The following is a 24,371-nucleotide window of genomic DNA, read 5'->3' as shown; positions in this document are numbered from 1 at the left end:
TACACTGTCCAGAGGGCCGCGGGGGAGGATCCATCCCCCACAAGTCCCTCGCGTTAAATGCTTAACGGTGTGGACTCATGCCTGTCTTAGGTGCCCCGCAGTGCTTACTCTGCTTACCCGTCATCAAGGAAACAGGAAGCATGTCCTGTCCTCTGTCTTAGGTTGCTAGAGAAGCCTGTGAGTGCTTACCCATTGTTGACTACTGATCCACCCTAAGAACAGTCAATGAGGCAGTTAGGAAGAGAGAGACCGAGGCTTCCACAGCATATCACATACCGCAGCCCCCTGTTTTAGAGAGCGTCCTTGAGGGTATGTACTGTCCTTTTGATAGCCTCTCTGTTTGCGCACATTGGAACGGTGGGAACGCTTGGTTGTTTTACTTCATGTCAGTCTACAGGCAGGGCTAGGCAGGCAGGCAGGCAGAAGACAGAGGCTGTGGGGGCCGGTTCCCCACAGCTCCCCCTTTTATTACTTTAGGACCAGTGCCTGTCTTAGGCGCCCCTGAGTGGAGTGGCAGCTTACCCGTCTTTGCCAGAGGGTTGAGTTGCATGAGCAGTCTCAGCCCTCCGCTGTCTTAGGTTGCATGCCATCCCTCAAGGCACTTACCCATCTCTAGCTACTGGTCCAAGAAACCAAGCAACACCTGCTGTATTGCAGGGGGGGGGTTGCAGTGATGACTTCGAATGGAGACCAAATATCTGTGTCCAGTTGTGTTGAGTTAAGAACCCAAATCTCTTGCCGTAGTTCACACAAAAAACGATTGAAATTACTATCCCAGGTATGGTTCAAGATGGCACCTGAAGAGCGAGACAAATCAGCAAGACGAGTATAGTTATGCCAGGGAAAAGGAGTAGCGCAAAGTGTGACAGATTGAACCAAACAGGGGGTTCCCCACATCCCCATCTAAGATTCAGTTCTTCCTGGAGAACATTGACCCGTTGGTTTAGTAATAAGATTCCTGAATGGATATGCTGATCCACTGCCACTCAGAGCATTCTTGTTTGATCATTCTTCTGCAGCATGGGAATAGGTGACCTTTTTTCCTTTTAGGAATTTTACAAGCCAAGACTGACCTTGACTTGTCTATGACTTGTTTATGGGCTGTCTACATCTCCCCCTTTTTTATTTAATTGAGAATGGCCTCTGTCTTAGGTTGCCCACAGTCATCTCTGTCCTTACCCGTCATTGGTAACTCTGGCATCTTGGCCTAGAGCCCTGTCTTAGGTTGGTACAGGATGCTGAGCATCTTACCCATCTCTGAGTACCATTCCAGCCCAACATTAGGTGAGAGATGAAACATACAGCCAAATATTAATTATTTGTGATTACAAATAATGATGAATGTCAGTTCATACAGACTATAGCGAAGTCAGCATAAAATTCAGAACACACGGAAAATATCCCATACAAAGTAGGAAAAGCAGTACTGGTCTAGTCAGTATTAATAACCAAGGAATCCATTGAGACCCTCCAAATGTTAGGGGGTTAGTAATAAACATATGTTGCATTTCATTCTTAAGTTTATCAATAACAGACTCTATATATGGCACATTGTTAGTAATGTTAAAACAACATTTTCCTGTTACAGATTTACAACTTATATGATTTTTTAACATCAAGTAATTGTTAGCTGCATGGTTTAAAAGTACTCCTGAGTGAACTTGATCCAATGTTTCGGCTATATTGGACAGTTCAGTAGCAGTAAAATTAATTGTTTTGGTCACTAAACATGTAAGCCTTCGCAGTCCATGGTTATTTCCAAAGGCCAGTCCAGGAACACTTACTACTGGTACAGCCATGGCCAGGGCAGTGTCCTTTCCTATTAGGATGATGTTGCCATTACAGTCTTTAGGTGAAGCATGCTGCTGACGCGCTCTATCCGCCACTGTAAATACAGATGTCAGCATCGGGGCCACACAGTCCAGGGAGCAATTGCGGATGTTATCAGAGGCTAACGATGTGAAGGCATATTTGCTACATAAAAAAACCCATCCCTTAGGCATCCATGTCCCATACCAGTATTGGATTAGGTGTATTTTATTGATTGGTGATAGGATTCCTTTATTTTACCAATTGTAAAACCTTAATAACTTGTGGAGGCTGTGCACTCCGTAACTTGTCATTCCAATTTTTACTCAATCCTGAGCAGAGAGCCCATTCCTTTGCCAAAGAGGCGAACTGAGGGTCTTTCCAGCCAGGAACATCACAGGTTACACATGTAACTTTAGTTTTTCTTTTAAAGAAAGGCATTGCTTTGTATACTTGCAGATCCTGTCGACTACACCAATTTGTGACAGTAAATTATTTTTCAGCTGTCTGCTGTGTACAGACTTAGTTACGTTTAGTTTAATCTGCAAGAAATACGCTGCAAGCCTTATAGTGCACACTAAAATTATTTAGAGGAAAGATGGCAAAGGAGTATAGATTAACAGAATGTTGCAATAAACATGGCTCCATTGCTTTAATGATACTATAGCAAGACGGTCCACTGATTTTTGTTGGGAGGGCCTGAGGCTGGCCCCGCTTCCAGTTTTCTGAACTCTGTTTTTTTAATGAATTACCTTCTTCATCAGTTTTGGAGTGACAATATTGGCCCAATGCCTTTCCTTTTAGCACTGGGGGAAAATACCAGGAGGAGCCTTATTTTGATTTTTGACTTTTGGACAATTTTTGTACATGTCCCTGCTGTCCACATTTATAGCACCCTTATTTATTGGGCATAGCCCTCCTTGATAATGTTTGTAATGACAAACCATGAGAGTGGCAGGTCCTAAATGTCCTGTTTTTAAGTGAATTTATTTTGTTAATTTTTTATGAAAGGGACTGTTACAGAACACCTCAGCCACAGTAGCAAATTGATCCATGTTTACATTGTACTTATGTTTAGTACAATTTATAGTGTTGTGGGCATCACTAGGCAATCTTAACAAAGCACCGGAAAAGAATCCATACTGAGAATCAGACATTATTAGTAATTATTACAGGCATGTTTAACATTTAGCTTGACTGTGTGTTCCTCTGGGATGAAGCAGCAGTAGCAGAGGCTTGTTCTGGCTCCCTCTTAAAGCCTCCAAGGACAAAGGTGGCTCATTGCCAAGATTTTAGGCAAGCAGTGCGTCCCGTCCCGGATCTTGGCCAGAGAGCCAAGACACGAAGCATGCCTACCTGTTTATCAGAAACATTCCTTTATCCTCCTCCCCAGGAACTGGCCAGGCTCCCAAGGAGCAGGAGAAGGTCATTTGGCAACAAAGTTACTTGTCCACCAGAGCTGAACCTAGATACAAGCCTCTTTATTCCAAAAATTTGTCCTTACATTTGGCCCTAGGGCTGCATTGAGAGGTAGATATAAGTAACACATTATAAGAATACAATACAAATTTTTCATACAAGTATATATCCAGCAATTAAACACAATAATACTCAATGTGTTTTAAGGGTAAATTGAAACATAACTGAGGGAGAATTAGCTTCTTGGGCACCCATGTCAGGGACATAAAAAACAGTACCATTCCAATACAACAACTCAAGCTGCTGCAGACAGCCTGAGAACTGGCTAGACAATCCCATGGCATGGAGATCTGAGGCATTGTTACTTGTTAAACAGACATGTTGAGGCGCACACAGTCCAATTAACAAATGTGCTAACATTTTGCATTACTCTGAAATTAGTGATTCAGGTTTTATTAAATATTTGTAACATCTCTTTTTGATAAGACAACAAATTTTTCAGCGGATGGAACACGCTGGTTAACCATTTAGCCATAATGATAGCAGCCTCTTACTATCTGTAATTGTTACATTTTTGTAGGTTTGTGCAATCTTAACTATTTGGGGCATATTTTGATTTACATATTTTTTGTAAAGAAAACCACGCATAATCTGCCCAAGAATTCCTATCAATTATAGGGTAGAGTTAGTACATAATACAAAAATAGAATGGGTAGTCCGGACACGTTGACAGTGCTTGCTTTGTTTCTTTAAATGCGCATTTTCCATAGTTATGGCTTAGAGGGGCTCCTGAGAAATTTTTTGTCTTTCAAGTACTACATGCACTAATTGCTCCCTCCTTTCTCCTGCAACCGGCGTCCCTGAGCTTTTACACAAGGCCTTTATATCCTTGTCACATTTAGATGTGACTGTATATTCCCCATGGGCAATTGGAGAGGCTCCCTGGGCAAGCCCTAGTCTGCCACGCCCTACTCCTGCTTATGTGCCTCCCTTTTAATCCCTACAGCCAACTACCGCCGCAGCCTTCCCTCTTACAGGGGCTTACCTGTGGATGAGATGAATCTGAGTCACGGCACCAGCTGTCGGAGGCCACCCGACAACCCACACAGAGACACGCAGCACTCAGTCAATTCATCACCACGTTTATTGCCTCATCGCGTTCCAAGCCAAAGTAGGGGGCCTGGCAATGAGGGACTGGAGGCAGTCTCCCTAAGGAAACCCTTCAGTCTCCAGCCGCGAGCACCAAGAAACACAAGGATATATCCCCCAGGGCCCATACAGATAACATTCATTGTGTGCAATCATGCATAGCACAGGAACAGAGAAAGTTTACAAGGTAGCAATGATCAGGGTACAAGCTCTGCTGATAGAGCAAAGAACATCATACACCTTCATCAGAAGTCACATCCTGCCTGCAGGAATGTGTCTTGTGCCTTCAGAACAATAAGCACAGGAAACAGGATTAGATAAGGGACGGCCTCAGCCTGCTGCATCTCATGTCGGGCCAGGGCCACTAGCCCTGACAGATCAAGACACTAAGCATATTGCAAACCCTAGGCAGTGATGTCAGTGTTGCATCCAATAATCATTTCAACAGAAAGATAAGACTCGGCGCTGGCCGCGGTGGCCACTGGAGGTTGAACCAATGGCAAAGGAAGATCTTTCTCTCTGTCTTTCTCACTATCCACTCTGCCTGTCAAAAAAAAAATTTTTTTTTAAAAAGCAGACTAGCGGGGCGGAGCCAAGATGGTGGAAGATTGAGGGCGCACACAACAGTTTGGGAAAAGAAATTTTAACAAGGGTGGAGTTACTGTACCCTGAAGAAGAGTCTCAGAGGAAAAAACTGCAGAGGAAACACTTCCGGATCTAGTGGATGCGACATGGAGGACCTACTGGGAGAGTAAGGTGGCCCACTGCCACACCGCGCTGAGCCCTGCCGAGCCACACGGAGCCGCGCTGCACCGCACCGACCTGACCTGACCAGCATGGAGGCTTGACATGGACACGGCCCACCCACAGAATTTGAGTCCTGGCACTGGAAGCAAAGGTAACCGGAGACATTGGCCGTGACTGTTCGACTGTGGTCAGAGCACACACGGTGGGGAGGGGGAGCTACACCAGGCTGACTAGAAGAAAAAAAAAGAAAAAAAAAGAGGAACCAGCTGGGACACTGGCCTCTCTCTGCACTCTCCTTACAAACCCCATAAAGACAAAGAGCAGGGACCACTTTTAAGTAAAACAAACTCCTTAGCCTAGGCAACACTGAAGAACCAGAGCTCTTTGGCCACACCTCAAGATGCCAAACAAATGGAGAAACCAAGGCAACAAGAGCAAGGAAGACACTATAATGCTCCCAAATGAAAAAGAAACCCCAATTCAAGATTATGAAAATGATGAGATAGAAGAAATGCAAGAAGCAGATCTCAAAAAATTGATAAGAACATTAAGAAGCTCTCAAAAACAAATTCTTGAACTACAGAAATCCTTAATGGACAAGATAGAAAATCTCTCTCACAAAAATGAAATATTAAGGAGGAATCAAAATGAAATGAAACAACTAGTAGAACAAGAAATAGTGATAGTGACGAGAAACCATGATGAAATGAAGAATTCAATAGATCAAATAACAAACACATTAGAGAGCCTTAAAAACAGAATGGGCAAAGCAGAAGAGAGAATATTGGAATTAGAAGACAGAGAACAGGAAAGGAAACAGGCAAACCAAAGAAAAGAAGAGGAAATTAGAAATCTAAAAAATATTGTCGGGAATCTACAGGATACTATTAAAAAACCAAACATTCGGGTCGTAGGAGTTCCTGAAAGCATGGAGAGGGAGAAAGGATTAGAAGGTCATTTTAGTGAGATACTAGCAGAAAATTTCCCAGGTTTGGAGAAGGACAGAGACATCCTAGTACAGGAAGCTTACAGACCCCTAATAAACATGACCAAAAGAGATCCTCACCACGACACATTGTAATTAAACTCACCACAGTGAAACATAAAGAAAAGATCTAAAAATGTGCAAGAGAGAAATGCCAGATTACTCTCAGAGGATCCCCAATTAGACTCACAGCTGACTTCTCATCAGAAACCTTACAAGCAAGGAGGAAATGGTGAGACATACCCCAGGTACTAAGAGAAAAACTGCCAGCCCAGAATATTATATCCTGCAAAGCTCTCATTTGTGAATGAAGGTGAAAGAAAGACCTTTCACAGCAAACAGAAATTAAAAGTATTCGTCACCACTCATCCAGCCCTGCAAAAGATGCTTAAAGATGTGATACATGCAGAAACACAGAAATGCGGTCACCAATATGAAAGAAGGTAAAGGAAGGAAACCTCACAGCAAAAGATCACAGGAAACCCAAAAATGATAGGGCAAAGTTACTACTTATCTATAGTCACATTAAATGTCAAAGGCCTGAATAATCCAGTTAAAAGACACCGAGTGGCTGATTGGGTTAAAGAACAAAACCCATCTATCTGCTGCTTACAAGAAACACATCTTTCTAACAAAGATGCATACAGACTGAAAGTGAAAGGCTGGAAAAAGTTATACCATGCCAACAGAAATGAAAAAAGAGCAGGCGTAGCCATCTTAATATCGGACAACATAAACTTTACCACAAAAAAACTATTAGGAGAGACAAAGAGGGGCACTATATAATGATTAAGGGATCCATTCAACAGGAAGATATAATGATTATCAACGTATATGCACCTAATTACAGGGCACCAGTTTATTTAAATGACTTTTTAAGGGACTTAAAGGGAGACTTAGACCCCAATATAATAGTACTGGGGGACTTCAATACTCCACTCTCAGAGATAAACAGATCAACAGGACAGAAGATCAACAAGGAGACAATAGATTTAAATGACACTATAGCCCAAATGGATCTAACAGATATCTACAGAACATTTCATCCTACATCTAAGGACTTTACATTCTTCTCAGCAGTACATGGAACCTTCTCTAGGATTGACCACATACTAGGCCATAAAGCAAGTCTCAGCAAATTCAAAAGAATTAGAATCATACCATGCAGCTTCTCAGACCACAAAGGAATGAAGTTGGAAATTAGCAACTTGGCATCTGTAGAGCATGTACAAACACATGGAGGTTGAACAACATGCTCCTGAATGAACAATGGGTCATAGAAGAAATTAAAAGAGAAATCAAAAATTTTTTGGAAATAAATGAGGATAACAGCACATCATACCAAAACCGATGGGATATAGCAAAAGGAGAGATTGGAAAGGCACCAAATAGATGAGCTTTCAAGTCATCTGAAGGATCTAGAAAATCAGCAGCAAACCAGACCCAAAGCTAGTAGGAGAAGAGAAATAATTAAAATCAGAGAAGAAATCAACAGGATTGAATCCAAAAAAAACATTACAAAAAATCAGTCAAACAAGGAGCTAGTTTTTTGAAAAATAAACAAAATTGACACCCCATTGGCCCAACTAACTAAAAAAAGAAAAGACCCAAATCAATAGGATCAGAGATGAAAAAGGAAACATCACCACAGACACCACAGAAATAAAAAGAATCATCAGAAATTACTACAAGGACTTGTATACCAGCAAACAGGGAAATCTATCAGAAATTGATAGATTCCTGGACACATACAACCTACCTACATTGAAACAGGAAGACATAGATAACCTAAACTTACCCATAACTAGACAGAAATTGAATCAGTAATAAAGGCCCTCCCAACAAAGAAAAGCCCAGGACCAGATGGAATTACAGCTGAATTCTACCAGACATTTAAAGAAGAACTAACCCCAATACTCCTCAAACTATTCAGGGCAATAGAAAAAGAGGGAATCCTCCCAAATTCTTTCTATGAAGCCAGCATCACCTTAATTCCTAAGCTGGAAAAAGATGCAGCATTGAAAGAGAATTAGAGACCAATATCCCTGATGAACATAGAAGCAAAAGTCCTCAATAAAATTCTGGCCAGTAGAATGCCACATCACATTAGAAAGATCATCCACCCAGACCAAGTGGGATTTATCTCTGGTATGCAGGGATGGTTCAATGTTCGCAAAACAATCAACGTGATACACCACATTAAAGACTGCAGAAGAAAAACCATATGATTCTCTCAATAGACGCAGAGAAAGCATTTGATAAAATACAACACCCTTTCATGAGGAAAACTCTAAGCAAACTGGGTATGGAAGGGACATTCCTCAATACAATCAAAGCAATTTATGAAAAACCCACGGCCAACATCCTATTAAACGGGGAAAAGTTAGAAGCTTTTTCACTGAGATATGGTACCAGACAGTGATGCTTACTCTCACCACTGCTCTTCAATATAGTTCTGGAAGCCTTAGCCAGAGCTATTAGGCAAGAAAAAGAAATTAAAGGGATACAAATCGGGAAGGAAGAACTCAAACTATCCCTCTTTGCAGATGATATGACTCTTTATTTAGGGGACCCAAAGAACTCTACTGAGACTATTGGAACTCATAGAAGAGCTTGGCAAAGTAGTGGGATATAAAATCAATGCACAAAAATCAACAGCCTATGTATACACAGACAATGCCACAGCTGAGAAAGAACTTCTAAGATCAATCCCATTCACAATAGCTACAAAAACAATCAAATACCTTGGAATAAACTGAACCAAGGATGTTGAAGATCTCTACAATGAAAACTACAAAACCTTACAGAAAGAAATAGAAGAGGATACCAAAAAAATGGAGAAATCTTCCATGCTCATGGATTGGAAGAATCAATATCAAAATGTCCATTCTCCCAAAAACAATTTATACATTCAATGCAATACCAATCAAGACACCAAAGACATACTTCTCAGATCTGGAAAAAATGATCCTGAAATTCAAATGGAGACACAGGAGACCTTGAATAGCTAAAGCAATCTTATACGACAAAAACAAAGCCAGAGGCATCACAATGCCAGATTTCAGGACATAGTAGTAGTAATCAAAACAGCATAGTACTGGTATAGAAGCAGATGGATAGACCAATGGAACAGAATAGAAACACCAGAAATCAACCCAAACATCTACAGACAACTCATATTTGATCAAGGATCCAACACCAATCCCTAGAGTAAGGACAGTCTATTAAATAAATGGTGCTGAGAAAATTGGATTTCCACGTGCAGAAGCATGAAGAAAGAACCCTACCTTTCACCTTACACAAAAATTCACTCAACTTGGATCAAAAACTTAAATCTATGACCAGACACCATCAAATTATTAGAGAGCATTGGAGAAATCCTGCAAGATATAGGCACAGGTAAAGACTTCTGGAAAATACCCCGGGAGCACAGGCAGTCAAAGCCAAAATTAACTATTGGGATTGCATCAAACTGAGAAGTTTCTGTACTGCAAAAGAAACACTCAGGAAAGTGAATAGGAAACCAACAGAATGGGAAAAAAATATTTTCAAACTATGCAACAGATAAAGGGTTGATAACCAGAATCTACAAAGAAATCAAGAAACTCCACAACATCAAAACAAACAATCCACTTAAGAGATGGGCCAAAGACCTCAACAGACATTTTTAAAAAGAGGAAATACAAATGGCCAACAGACAGGTGAAAAAATGTTCAGGATCACTAGCCATCAGGGAAATGCAAATCAAAACCACAATGATGTTTCACCTCACCCCAGTTAGAATAGCTCACATTCAGAAATCAACCAACAATAGTTGCTAGAGAGGATGTGGGGAAAAAGGGACACTAACCCATTGTTGGTGGGAATGTAAACTGGTTAAGCCACTATGGAAGTCAGTCTGGAGATTCCTCAGAAACCTGAATATAACCCTACCATTCAACCCAGCCATCCCACTCCTTGGAATTTACCCAAAAGAAATTAAATTGGCAAACAAAAAAGCCATCTGCACATTAATGTTTATTGCAGCTCAATTCACAATAGCTAAGACCTGGAACCAACCCAAATGCCCATCAACAGTAGACTGGATAAAGAAACTATGGGACATGTACTCTATGGAATACTATATAGCAGTCAAAAATAATGAAACCCAATCATTTGCAACAAAATGTAGCCATCTGGAAAGCATCATGCTAAGTGAATTAAGCCATTCCCAAAGAAACAAATATCATTTGTTTTCCCTGATCGGCGACAACTAACTGAGAACCATTGGGTAACCTGTGGAAGTGTAATGGACACTATGAGAAACAGTGACTTGATCAGCTACAGTGCTGACTGTAGATGTACAATGTAACACTTTATCCATTTTAGTATTTTTTGTAAACTCTGTAATCAACACACAATTATTCTGAGGTGTCTAAATCTTAACTGAAAAGTGATCCCGGTTAAATGTAAGAATGATAAAGGAGAGGGAGGTGATGTATAACAGGCAACATGCTCAACTGGATTTGCCCCAAATGATGAAGTTAGAAAAGTTCCAGGGGATTCCGATACAATCCCATCAAGGAGGCATGTATCAATGCCATCTCACCAGACCAGGTGATCAATTTCAGTCCACAACTGATCAATCTGATAGGCCTGAGAGTCAAAGGAATCACACAAACAAGATTAATGTCTGCTAATACTAACTGATTAAAAAAAAAGGGAGAGAAGGATCCAACATGCTAAGCAGGATACACAGCAGACTCATAGAATGACAGATGTTCTAAATAGCACTCTGGCCTCAGAATCAGCCCTTAAGGCAATTGGATCTGGCTGAAGAGCCTATGAAAGTATTGTAGGCATGGAAAGCCAAGACACACTGGGGAAAAAAAAAGATGAAGAAGAAGACCTAAATTAAGGATCTCAGCGAGTGTGATCCCAGTGGAAAGAACAGGGCCATCAAAGTGGGAGGTACCTTTCTCTGAAGGGAGGAGAGAACTTCCACTTTGACTATGGCCTGGTCAGAATAGGATCGAAGTTGGCGAAACTTAAAGGTTTCCATAGCCTCGGCAACTCATGGCTAGAGCCTAGGGAGATTACTGATGCCATAAACAAGAGTGTTAAATTGTTAAATCAACATCAGGAGTCACTGTGTACTTACGTCCCATGTGGGATCTGTCCTTAATAGGTTGTCAAAGGTGAAGTAATGATATAGCTAGTACTGAAACAGTATTTTTACACTTTGTGGTTATGTGTGGGTGCAAACTGATGAAATCTTTACTTAGTCTATACTGAAGCGATCTTCTGTATATAAAGATAATTGAAAATGAGAAAAAAAAACACCCTTGGTTTTAAATTGGAAATTACATAGAAAAATAATCAATCTTTTTTTTTAAAAAAAATCTAGTACTCTAACAGTATTTTTTCACTTTGTGTTGCTATGGGAGGACAAACTGTTGAAATCTATATATATATATATATATACTAAACTGATTTTCTATATATAAAGAGAATTTAAAATGTATCTTGATGGGAATGGAAGGGGAGAGTGAGTGGGAAAGGGGAGGGTTGCAGGTGGGGGGTAGTTGTGTGTGGAGGAGCCTTTGTAATCCATAAGCTGTACTTTGGAAATTTATATTCACTAAATCAAAAATAAAAAATAAAAAAGAAAGATAAGACTCAAGAAGATGTTCTAATTCAAGCTGTTGAAAGCATGTATCCTATTTTTAAAAATTTTAATTAAAAAATATAAATTTCCAAAGTAGAGCTTTTGGGTTAGAGTGGCTTCCCCCCCCATAAATTCCCTCCTACCTGAAACCCTCCCATCTCCCACTCCCTCTCCCATTCCATTCACATCAAGATTCATTTTCAATTCTCTTTATATACAGAAGATCAATTTAGTATATATTAAGTAAAGATTTCAACACTTTGCACCCACACAGAAACACAAAGTGTAAAGTACTGTTTGGTACTAGTTATAGCATTAATTCACATTGTACAATGCATTAAGGGCAGAGACCGTTTATGAGGAGTAAGTGCACAGTGACTCCTGATGTTGACTTAACAAATTGACACACTTGTTTATGGCATCAGTAATCACCCTAGGTTCTTGTCATGAGTTGCCAAGGCTATGGGAGCCTTTTGAGGTCTCCAACTCTGATGTTATTTAGAAAAGGTTATAGTCAAAGTGTAAGTTCTCTCCTCCCTTCAGAGAAAGGTACCTCCTTCTTTGATGGCCTGTTCTTTCCACTGGGATCTCACTTGTGGAGATTTTTACTCAGGGTTTTTTTGTTGTTTTTTTTTTTTTTTTTTTGGCCAGAGTGTCTTGGCTTTCCATGCCTAAAATACTCTCATGGGCTCTTCAGTTGGTTCTGAATACTTTAAGGGCTGATTCTGAGGCCAGAGTGCTGTTTAGGACACCTGCCATTCTATGAGTCTGCTGCATATCTCGCTTCCCATGTTGGGTCATTCTCTCCTTTTTAATTCAATCAGTTAGCATTAAAAGACACTAGTCTTGTTTATGTGATCCCTTTGACTCTTAATCCAATCATTATTATCAATTGTGAGCTGAAACTGATTACTTTGACTAGTGATATGGTATTGGCACATGCCACCTTCATGGGATTGAATTGGAATCCCCTGGCACATTTATAACTCTACCGTTTGGGGCAAGTCTGATTGAGCATGTCCCAAATTGTACATCTCCACCCTCTATTATTCCCATTCTTATATTTAACAGGTATTACTTTTCAGTTAAATTCAAACACCTACAAATAATTGTGTGTTAAATACAGAGTACAAGCAATAGTATTAAGTAGACCAGAAAAAATACTAAAAGTGATAAAGTATTAAGTTGTTCATCAAAAGTCAGTACCCAGACCTATCAAGTCAGTGTTTCTCACAGTGTCTATTTCACTTCAACAAGTTTCCTTTTTGGTGCTCAGTTAGTTGCCACCAATCAGGGAGAACATATGATATTTGTCCCTTTGGGATTGGCTTATTTCACTCAGCGTGATGCATTCCAGATTCTCCATTTTGTTGGAAATGACTGGATTTCATTGTTTTTATGGCTGTATAGTATTCTATAGAGTACATATCCTATAATTTCTTTATACAGTCTACTGTTGATGGGCATTTAGGTAGATTCCAGGTCTTGGATATTGTGAATTGAGCTGCAATAAACACTAAGGTGCAGACAGCTTTTTTGTTTGCCAATTTAATTTCCTTTGGATAAATTCCAAGGAATGGGATGGCTGGGTTGTGTGGTTGTGTTATATTCAGGATTCTGAGGAAACTCCAAACTGACTTCCATAGTGGCTTTACTAATTTGCATTCCCACCAACAGTGGGTTAATGTTCCTTTTTCTCCACATCGTCGCAAGCATCTGTTGTTGGTAGATTTCTGTATGTGAGGCATTCTAACTGGGGTGAGGTGAAACCTCATTGTGGTTTTGATTTGCATTTCCTTGATGGCTAGTGATCCTGAATAATTTTTCATGTGTCTTTTGGCCATTTGGATTTCCTTCAAAAAGTATTGTGTTCCTTGGCCCATTTCTTAAGTGGGTTGTTTGTTTTGTTGTTGTGGAGTTTCTTGATCTCTTTATAGATTCTGGTTATTAATTCTTTATCTGTTACATATTTGCAACTTTTTTCCTTTTCTCTCAGTTGCCTCTTCATTTTATTGACTGTTTCTTTTGCAGTACAGAAACTTCTCAATTTGATGCAATCCCAATAGTTAATTTTGGCTTTGACTGCCTGTGCCTCCAGGGTCTCTTCCAAGAAATCTTTGCCTGTGCCTATATCTTGCAGGATTTCTCCAATGTTCTCTGATAATTTGATGGTGTCAAGTTGTAGATTTAAATCACTAATCCATGTTGAGTGTATTTTTATGTAAAGTGAAAGGTACAGTTCTTTCTTCATGCTTCTGCATGTGGAAATCCAGTTTTCCCATCACCATCCTTTAAATAGACTGTACTTGCTCCATGAATTGGTTTTAGATCCTTTATCAAATATAAGTTGCATGCAGATGTTTGGATTGATTTCTGGAGTCTCTAATCTGTTCATTGGTATATCCATCTGTTTGTTTACCAGTACTAGAGTGTTTTGATTATGACTGCCCTGTAGTATGTCCTGAAGTCTGGTATTGTGATGCCTCTGGATTTGCTTTTGTTGTACAAGATTGCTTCCCTTTAATTACTTGTTCTTGCCTTATAGCTCTGGCTAAAACTTCCAGAACTATATTGAATAGAAGTGCTGAGAGTGGGCATCTTTGTCTGGTACCAGATCTCAGTGGAAAAGCTTCCAACTTCTCCTGATTCAATAGGTTGCTGGCTGTGGGTTTTTCATAAATTGCTTTGATTATATGAGGAATGTTCCTTCTATACCCAATTTGCTTAGAGTTTTCATTATGAAAGGGTGTTGTATTTTATAGAATGCTTTCTCTGCATCTATTTTTTTATTTTTATTATTATTATTTTTGACAAACAGAGTTAGACAGTGAGAGAGAGAGCTCTTCCTTCCATTGGTTCACCCCCCATATGGCCACTATGGCCAGTGCACTGCGTCTGGTGTGCCACAACAATCTGAAGCCAGGAGCCAGGTGCTTCCTCCTGGTCTCCCATGTGGGTGCAGGGCCCAAGCACTCAGGCCATCCTCCACTGCCTTCCCTGGCCACAGCAGAGAGCTGGACTGGTAGAGAAGCAACGGGACAGAATCTGGTGCCCCGAGTGGGACTAGAATCCGGGGCGCCAGCACTGCAGGCAGAGGATTAGCCTAGTGAGCTGTGGTGCCAGTCTCTCTGCATCTATTGAGATAATCATATGGTATTTCTTCTGCAGTTTGTTAATGTCATGTATCACAGTAATTGATTTGCGAACATTGAACCATCCCTGCATACCAGGGATAAATCCCACTTGGTCTGGGTGGATGATCTTTCTGATGTGTTGTTCCAACACACAACTTTTGGTATTCACTGAAACTGCAGATATTCCATTAAGTCACAAAGGCATAGTTCAAATAAAAAGGCATCAGTAGAAAAAAACCAACAAGTATCTCCCCAAATGCCTAAAATTAAATGCAGATATTCAACAAACAAGAATAAGGAAAACATCATGACCTGCCAAAGGAACACAACAGCATTTCAATGTTAGAATATGAAGATGATGTGATTGATGAAATGCAAGAAATGGAATACAAACATAAATAATAGAATTTCTCAAAGGCACAAGTGAGCCATGGTGCTGGACAAGCTTTTAGTTTTTTAAAAAGCAATAAATATAAGTGATGCACTTTTTGCCAAACTAACCCCCCCCCAAAAAAAAGAGGGAGAAGACTCAACTGAATAAATTTAGAAGAGAAAAAGGTAATGAAACAACAGCTACCACTGAAAATTTTTCAGAAATTAAGACAAAGAGCTGTATGTCAAAAAATTGGGCAACTCAGAACAAAACAGGTAGATTACTGGATACCTGCCATATGTCAAAATTGAGTCAGGAGATATAGAAAACCTAACCAGACCAAAAAGCAAGATGGAAACTGAATCAGTAATACAGACACTCACAACAAATAAGAGCCCAGGAGCAGATAGCTTCACTGCTGAATTCTACTAGACATTAAAGAAAAAGTAACTCCAAGTCTTCTCAAGCTGTTCAAAGCCACAGAAAGGGAGGAAATCTTCCCAAATTCTTTCTATGTAGCCAGAATCACATTAATTCCTAAATCTGAAAAAGATACAACACAGATAGAGAACTACAGACCTATACCCCTGCTGAACATAGTTGCAAAAATCCTCAACAACAGAGTAGCTAATTGAATACAATAACCCACATGAAATATAATTCACTGGACCAAGTGGGATTTACCCATGGTATGCATGGATGGTTCAACATTTCACAAATCAATCAATGTGATTCATCACATTAATACACTGAAAAACAAAAACCATATGAATACCTCAATAGATGCAGAGAAAGCATTTGATAAAATACAACACCCTTTCAGGATGAAAATCTTAAGCAAATTGAGTATAGGCAAAACCTCTGCCAGGAACTTACTGAATGGGGAAAATTGGGAGCATTTCTACTAAGATCCACAACCTGACAAGAAATTGCTAAACAATATAGTCTTCGAAATTTTAGTGAGAGTCATTAGGTAAGAAAAAGAAGTCAAAAGTGTAGAAATTGAAAGAAGCAATGCAAACTATTCCTATTTGCAGATGACATGATTCTAGATATAGTCTGATTGAGCCAGGGCCACTAAGCAAGAAAAAGAATCCAAAGGGATAAAAATTGGAAAGGAGCAAGTCATATTATCTGTACTTGTAGATGCCATATCACAATATATTGGGGAACCAAAGACTCCACTAAGAGACTATTGGAACTCATAAAAAGGTTATGTAAAATGGCAGGGTATAAAGTTAACATACAAAAATCAATAGCCTTTTTATACACAGACAATACTATGTTGAGAGAGAACTTTTAAAATCAATCCATTCACAATAGCTATAAAAAGAATTAAATACTTTGTAATAAATTTAACCAAAGATGCCAAAGCTCTCTACTATGAAAATTATAAAATATTAAAGAAAGAAGTAGAATATATTAAAATGGAAAATAAATCAATGTTTATGGATTGGAATAATTACTTTCATCAGTATGTCCATACTACTGAAAACAATTTACAGATTGAACATGATCGCTATCAATATGCCAATAACATTATTCTCTTATCCGGAAAAATGATGCTAAAATTCATATACAAACACAAGATATCCTGAATACTAAAGTAATATAATATGATAGAAACCAAATGGAAGGTCTCACAATACCAGATTTCAAGACATACTACAGGGCAGTTATATTCAAAACAACCTGATACGGGCATAAACAGATGTGTAGACTAATGGAACAGAATAGAAACTCCAGAAACCAGTCCATGCATCTAAAATGCATTTAATTTTGATGATGGAACTAAAATCAATCCCTGGAGCAAGCACAGCCTATTCAACAAATGAGGCCGGGAAAACTGGATTACCGTATGCAAAAATATGAAACAAGACCCCTACCTGACACATTACACAAAAATCCACTGAAAATATATCAAAGACCTAAATCTATGACCTGATACCATCAAATCACTAAATAATATTGGGAAAACATAGGAGAAGACTTCTTTTAAAATCTCCAGAATTATAGGCAAGCAAATTTGAAATTGAGAAATGGGATTACATCAAGCTGAGATGCTTCTGCACTACAAAAGAAGCAGCAAAGTGAAGAGACAACAGACAGAATGGGAGAAAATATTAGTAAACTATGTATCTGATAAAGGTTAATATCCAGAATCTATAAGTAGCTCAAGAAATTCTACAAAAACAAAACAAAGAATCCAGTTATGAAATAGCCAAAGGACTTGAACAGGCATTTTTCAAGAGTGAATACTAAATGGCCAACAGACATTTGAAAAGAAATGTTCAGGATCACTAGCCACTGTGGAATTGTAAATCAAAATGACAAGGCAGTTTCAACTCACCCCAATTAGAATGAATCTTATACAGAAATCAATAACAATAACTATTTCCAGGGATGTGAAGAAAAGGTATCCTAATTAACTGCTGGTATTAATGTAAATTGATGCAGCCACTGTAGAAGATCATATGGGGGTATTACAGAAATCTGAACATGGACCTACCATTTGTTCTGTCCATCCCACTCTTGAGAATTACCCAAAGCAAAAGAAATCATCATTTAAGACCTAACTGTACCCCCAAGTTCATTGGTTCATTGTTGCTCAATTCATAATAGCTAACATACGTCCATCAACTGAAGACTGGATAAAGAAATTGTGGTGTGTGTATTTACACACACACACACACTAAGGGAGTACTAATCAGCTGCAAACAAATGAAATCCTGGTTTTGCAACAAAATGGATCAAACTGGAAACCATTATATTTAGTGAAATAAGTCAGCCCCCAAAAGAAATTCATCATATATTCTGTGATCAAGGGTAGCTATTAGAGTACCTAAATGGTAATGTATAGGACTGAAATTGAAATTTTCAGATTTGATGATCATTTACAGTCTTGGTCTATTCTGTTGAGGAACACTCTTTGTATCATCATACTGTTTGTTGAATTCTTTTATGTGTGTAGGGTTAACTTTATGGTAATTAAGTAAACTGAAAGTAGATCTTTATAAAAATTAAGATTGAGAATGTTAGAGGTAGGAGGAAGAACAGTTGGAGCATGGGTGGGAATGAAGGAACTATCACTATGTTCCTAAATCTGTATATATGAAATACATCAAACTTCTGTAGCTTAAATAAAATTTTAAAAAATGAAAAAAGAAATACTAATGAAGAATACATTAAAAATAAACAAATCAGCCTAAACTCTGTAAATTCACCTCCTTTTGTCCTATTTTACTGATAAGGTATCCATAAATTGATAAAGCCAAATATCCTTACTCTGTTTGCCTTATTTTCTGGCTGGGTGACAAAGCCATAGCCTAGTATTTGTGTTCAATACATTCTTGGTCTCTTCAGGGTATGGATGAGTTCTGGAATAAAATTTTAGCCTCAAAGAGAAAGACATAGCTAAATAGAACAATAGTTTTCTGAAATCAGGAGAGAAATACTTCTCCCAATGAAGCCAGTGTTCCCTCCATCTTCCAGGCATTGTGCTTGCAGAACTCACTGTCTTAAACTAAGGTTCTTTCCTAAAGATCATGCTAAAGGATTCTAACAAGAGGGTGAAGAAACAAGTTGAAAAGTTCATTGGAAATTCTTCATCTGCACAAGCTCTGAACCTGGGAGACACACAGAAATGAGTACTCTGCTACTAGCTTAGAAATTGAAATTTAAACCAGCTTTTGACTATGACCAGAGATAAGAAACTATATTTTTTGTGGGATGAAAAATATTGGCCTAAGAGTGAAACAAAGTCAAATGCCAGAGCAGTGACATACATTTAAAATAGTCCCTTAGAAGCAAGGGAAGCCTTAGGATGCATCACTGGGACATTTCTTTGGTGTAAATATCCCCATCCAAGGCTGATTTCAAGGTGCCAATGTGATCTCTAAGAATGCATTTGCAAGCTTTGACTCCAAATCTACTATGGATAGTCCAGATGAGCCAGGCTCAGCCACTATTGAGTAGGTACAAGTAAGGAATAACACTAAGACATATGACATGTCATAATCAATTGTGATGTTTAAACAACCATTATGATGTGATCAATTTTGATATCATAATTCCATTGTAATGTCATAAACCAGTATAGCCTAGTTGGCTGGTGCCACAACTCACTAGGATAATCCTCTGACTCCAGCACTGGCACCCTGGGTTCTAGTCCTGGTTGGGGTGCCAGATTCTGTTTAGGTTGCTCCTGTTCCAGTCCAGCTCTCTGCTGTGGCCCAGGAAGGCAGTAGAGGATGGCCCAAGTGCTTGGGCTAAGCACCTGCATGGGAGACAAGGAGGAAGCACCTGGCTCCTGGCTTCAGATCAGCACAGCATGCCATCCACAACATGCCAGCAGAGTGGCCACTTGAGGGGTGAACCAGCGGAAAAAGGAAGACATTTCTCTCTGTCTCTCTCACTGGCTAACTCTGCCTGTCAAAAACATTAAATAGCCATTTGGGGGGTGATCCAATGGAGGGAGGACCTTTCACTCTGCCTCTCTCACTCACTATCTTTCTCTGCCTGTCAAAAAAAAAGATACAGTTGCCAATTCATAATCAATCCTTATGACATTATAATGATGATAAACCACCAATGCTATTATAAAAACCTACCATTATAATGTCATAATCAATTGAAAACACATAAAATGCCTTGTGATATCATTACTATATCATTGTGATGTCATAGATGTGATTTCATAAAACTCCATTGTCATATCATAACTAATTATTATGTCAAAGAAATCATTGTGATTTAATAAAATGATATTTTGACACCATAAACCAACCATTGTGATATCATAAACCTACTGTTATGATGTCACAATCAAGTAATCACAAGTAAAATCATAAATACACTGTGGCATCATGAACCCACAATTGTGACATCATAATCAGTTGTGATATATTATGATATCATAATTGGTTGTCTTGTCATATATCACCATTGTGAGTTTATAATCTATTGTGATTCCATGAAATCCATTGTGAGATCATATAGCAGTATTGTGAAGTTATTAATGTACTATTGTGAAGTCATAAACCAATGATTACATTGTAGTAAAACTAGCATTATGAAGTTATAATTGTGATATAAAAACCATTGTGATTGGGCCAGCGCCGCGGCTCACTAGGCTAATCCTCCGCCTTGCGGCGCCGGCACACTGGGTTCTAGTCCTGATCGGGGCACCAGATTCTGAACTGGTTGCCCCTCTTCCAGGCCAGCTCTCTGCTGTGGCCAGGGAGTGCAGTGGAGGATGGCCCAAGTGCTTGGGCCCTGCACCCCATGGGAGACCAGGAGAAGTACCTGGCTCTTGCCATCTGATCAGTGCGGTGCGCCGGCCACAGCGAGCCTACCGCGCCGGCCATTGGAGGGTGAACCAACAGCAAAGGAAGACCTTTCTCTCTGTCTCTCTCTCTCTGACTGTCCACTCTGCCTGTCAAAAAATTAAAAAAAAAAACATTGTGATTTGAAAATATATTTTGATGTCATAAAACATTGTGTTAAGCTATCATTCTTATGTCTTAATCACTTGTGATGCAAAAACCCTTCAGATATCGTAACCAATTGAAATGTGATAAATCATGATCGTGATAAAATCTGCCATTGTTATTTCATCATCACATGAAATCACTCAAAGCACAGTGGCATCATAAACACACTACTGAGTCATGATAATCAATTGTTATGCCATAAACTATAACTATGATATTATAATAAATTGTGGTGTCATAAACACCATATGATGCAATAAGCCAATATTTTGTGACAAAAAAGGCCACTGTGGTGGTTAAAATTGTATTGTCAGGTAATGATCAATTGTGAGATCATAAAATTCTTTCTGATTTATAATCACCTGGGATATCATAAACCACCATTGTCATAAATTTATCACTGTGATAACATAATCAATTGTGAATTCATAAAATCTATGAGGTAAGAAATTTATCATTGGACATCATACTTAATTACATCATAAACCACCAGTGTATATCATAATCAATTGTGAATCATAAAGCAGCATTATGATGTAATAATCAATTGTGATGTTAGGAAACCTTTATGCTGCCATACAAATATTCTGATCTCATAAAGTCCTATAAAAATGTTATAAACCATTTCTCTGTCATAATGAACTACAGTTATAAAACTATTATGACAACATAAACCAACAATTCTGAAATCACAATCAATTGTGGTGACATAACCAATTGTGATATCATAGACTTCCATTGTGATTTCATAAAGCCACCATTATGATTTTGGTTTTTTTAAATTTTTTATTATTATTATTATTATTATTATTATTATTATTATTATTATTATTACAGGCAGAGTGGACAGTGAGAGAGAGAGAAAGAAAGGTCTTCCTTTTGCCGTTGGTTCACTCCCCAATGGCCGCCGCGGTAGGCGCGCTGTGGCTGGCGCACCGTGCTGTTCCGATGGCAGGAGCCAGGTGCTTCTCCTGGTCTCCCATGGGGTGCAGGGCCCAAGGACTTGGGCCATCCTCCACTGCACTCCCTGGCCACAGCAGAGAGCTGGCCTGGAAGAGGGGCAACCGGGACAGAATCGGTGCCCCGACCGGGACTAGAACCCAGTGTGCCAGCGCCACAAGGCGGAGGATTAGCCTAGTGAGCCACAGCGCTGGCCACCATTATGATTTTGTAATCAAATGCATTGTCATCAAAAGAATTGAAAGGGTTGGAGCAGCGGCAGCGGTGGTGGCCATTGTGGTGACGGCAGCGCAGATGCAGGCTCAGGCGCAGGCACAGTTCTGCCTCCTCCACTGGCAGAGTGAGGGAAGGCTGCAGCCTGGCTTGCCTTGGCTAACCTCAGCTCCTGCATGACCTCCGCAGCTGCCACCACCATGAAGCCCGCTGCCCCGCTTGCACTGCATAGCAATGAGTTCTGGGAAAGTGCTAGCCATTCAGGCTTGAAAATGGAAGCAGGAAAGAGAGAAACATCCCAAAAAGCCGGAGCATCAGCAGACAGCTCCTTTATTTCCTTGACCGCTGCCACCACCACCACCTTCGCCACCTCTGCCAGACCCCACACCCCAAAGCCAGAGGAAGGGCTCAAACGATGAGGAACAAGAGGACCCTGTGGACTACTGCAAAGGTGCCTGTCATCCAGTGAAAATTGGAGACTTCTTCAATGGCTGTTATGTTATTAGGAAGCCTGGAGGGAGGCACTTTTCTGCTGTCTGCCTGTGTTGGGATATGCATTGGAAAAGATCTGTTGCTATGAAACTTGTAGAAGTGCCCAAGATTATACAGAAACAGCCTTGGATGAAATGAAATTCCTCAAATGTGTTCAAGAAAGTGATCCCGGCGATACCCAGACATGGTAGTCCAGCTGATCGACAGCTTCAAGATTTCAGACATGAATGGAATGCATGTCCACACAGTATCTGAAGGGCTTGACCACCATCTCCTCCAACGGATCATCAAGTCCAACTATCAAGGCCTCCCAGTGTGCTGTGTGAACAGTATCATTTGACAGGTCTTTTAAGGGTTAGTTTATCTGCACAGTAAATGCAAGATCATTCACACTGACATAAAACCACAAAACATTTTAATGGATGTAGATGTTTCCTATGTGAGAAGAATGGCTGCCATGTCCACTGAATGGCAGAAAGCAGGTGCTCCTCCTCCTTCAGGGTCTGCAGTAAGTACATCTCCACAGCAAAAACCTATAGGAAAAATGACTAAAAAACAAAGAAAAAGCTGAAAGAGAAGCAGGAGAGGCAGGCAATATTATTGGAGAAACACCTGCAGGAGAAAGAAGAACTGGAGTGCAGAGCTGAAAGGAAATTAATAGAAGAAAACATCACTTCAGTTGTACCTTCCAATGAGCAAGATGGTGAATACTGCCAAGAAGTGCAACTAAAAGTGGCAGAATTGGAGGAGGCTGCTGAGGAGGAGACCGCAAAGGACAGCAGCGAGAAAGAAGATGCCAAGAAAGGAAACATTGAGAAAGATGAAGATGTCGAACAGGAACTTGCAAACCTATATCTCACATGGATAGAATTCCCAAAAACCAACTGTATAGAGAGTGGACCTTTCTCACTGGAGCAGCAGCTGGAGGAGGAGGAAGATGTTGAAGATGACTGCCCAAATCCCAGTAAGCATAACCCTGATGAGCCAAATGCAGAAAGTGATTACACATAGAGCAGCTCCTATGAACAGTTCAATGGTAAATTGCCAAATGCAACATAAAATTCCTGAGTCACAGCTTCCAGAGTTTCCTAATTCCCTGTACTCAGGGTCCTAAGAACCTGTGGTCTGTGGCTCTGTGCTGTCCAAGAAATCAACACTGACCAAGCAAGAGGAAAGCAGCCCATCCCATGACACTAACAGGACTGTTTCAGCCTCCCGTACTGGAGATTTGCCAAAAACAAAAACTCAGGCAGCTGACTGGTTGGTGATCCTCTGGATCCTTGGAAAGTAGATAAAATTAGAGTAAAAATTGTTAAGCTGGGAAATGCTTGTTGGGTGCATAAAAACTTCACAGAAGCCATCTAGACATGGTATTATAGGTCCATAGAGGTTTTGATAGGTGCAGGTTACAGTACACCTGCTGTCATTTGGAGTATGGCATGCATGGAGAACTGTGGCAATTCAGCAGGCTGAAGCCCTGGAGCCTGTTTGATGTACTTGCGGAAGGGTATGGCTGGTTCCATGAAGATGCTGCACAGTTCACAGATTTCCTGATCCCAAAGTTAGAAATGGTTCCAGAAAAGCAAGCCTCTGCTGGTGAATGCCTTTGGCATCCATGGTTGAATTCTTAGCTAATTTGACAAATATAGCATCCTGTGCTAGCAAATGCTTTCCAGTACATTGGACCTAAATGATAACTCTCATTCTTTAACAGGATTGCAAGTGAGCTGGCTTCATCCTCAGACCTTTATTTTGCTTTGAGATACTATTGTTTAAGATTTTTCTTTTTGTGCACTGTGATCCTGGGGAAGGGTAGTCTTTTGTCTTCAGCTAAGTAGTTCATTGCCCACTCTCTTCTGGTCTCTAAGCATTGTTTCCTGTGTTGTGTGACATTCAGGTGTCATTTACTTGAATAAAAAATACTTTCCCATTTGTGTTTTGGCAGGTTTTA

The 24,371-nt window shown here is 39.8% G+C and overlaps 1 pseudogene; it reads left to right on the top strand.

Moving 5' to 3' along the window:
- The first annotated feature begins 22,162 nt into the window (after positions 1 to 22,162).
- LOC133754039 (SRSF protein kinase 2-like) lies at positions 22,163 to 24,051 on the top strand (annotated as a pseudogene).
- The last annotated feature ends 320 nt before the right edge of the window (positions 24,052 to 24,371 follow it).

This window comes from Lepus europaeus, chromosome Y (genome assembly GCF_033115175.1).
Source record: "Lepus europaeus isolate LE1 chromosome Y, mLepTim1.pri, whole genome shotgun sequence".
Taxonomy (NCBI): domain Eukaryota; kingdom Metazoa; phylum Chordata; class Mammalia; order Lagomorpha; family Leporidae; genus Lepus; species Lepus europaeus.
Note: the sequence above shows the minus strand (reverse complement) of the source record. Positions and strands in the feature narration are given on the sequence as shown.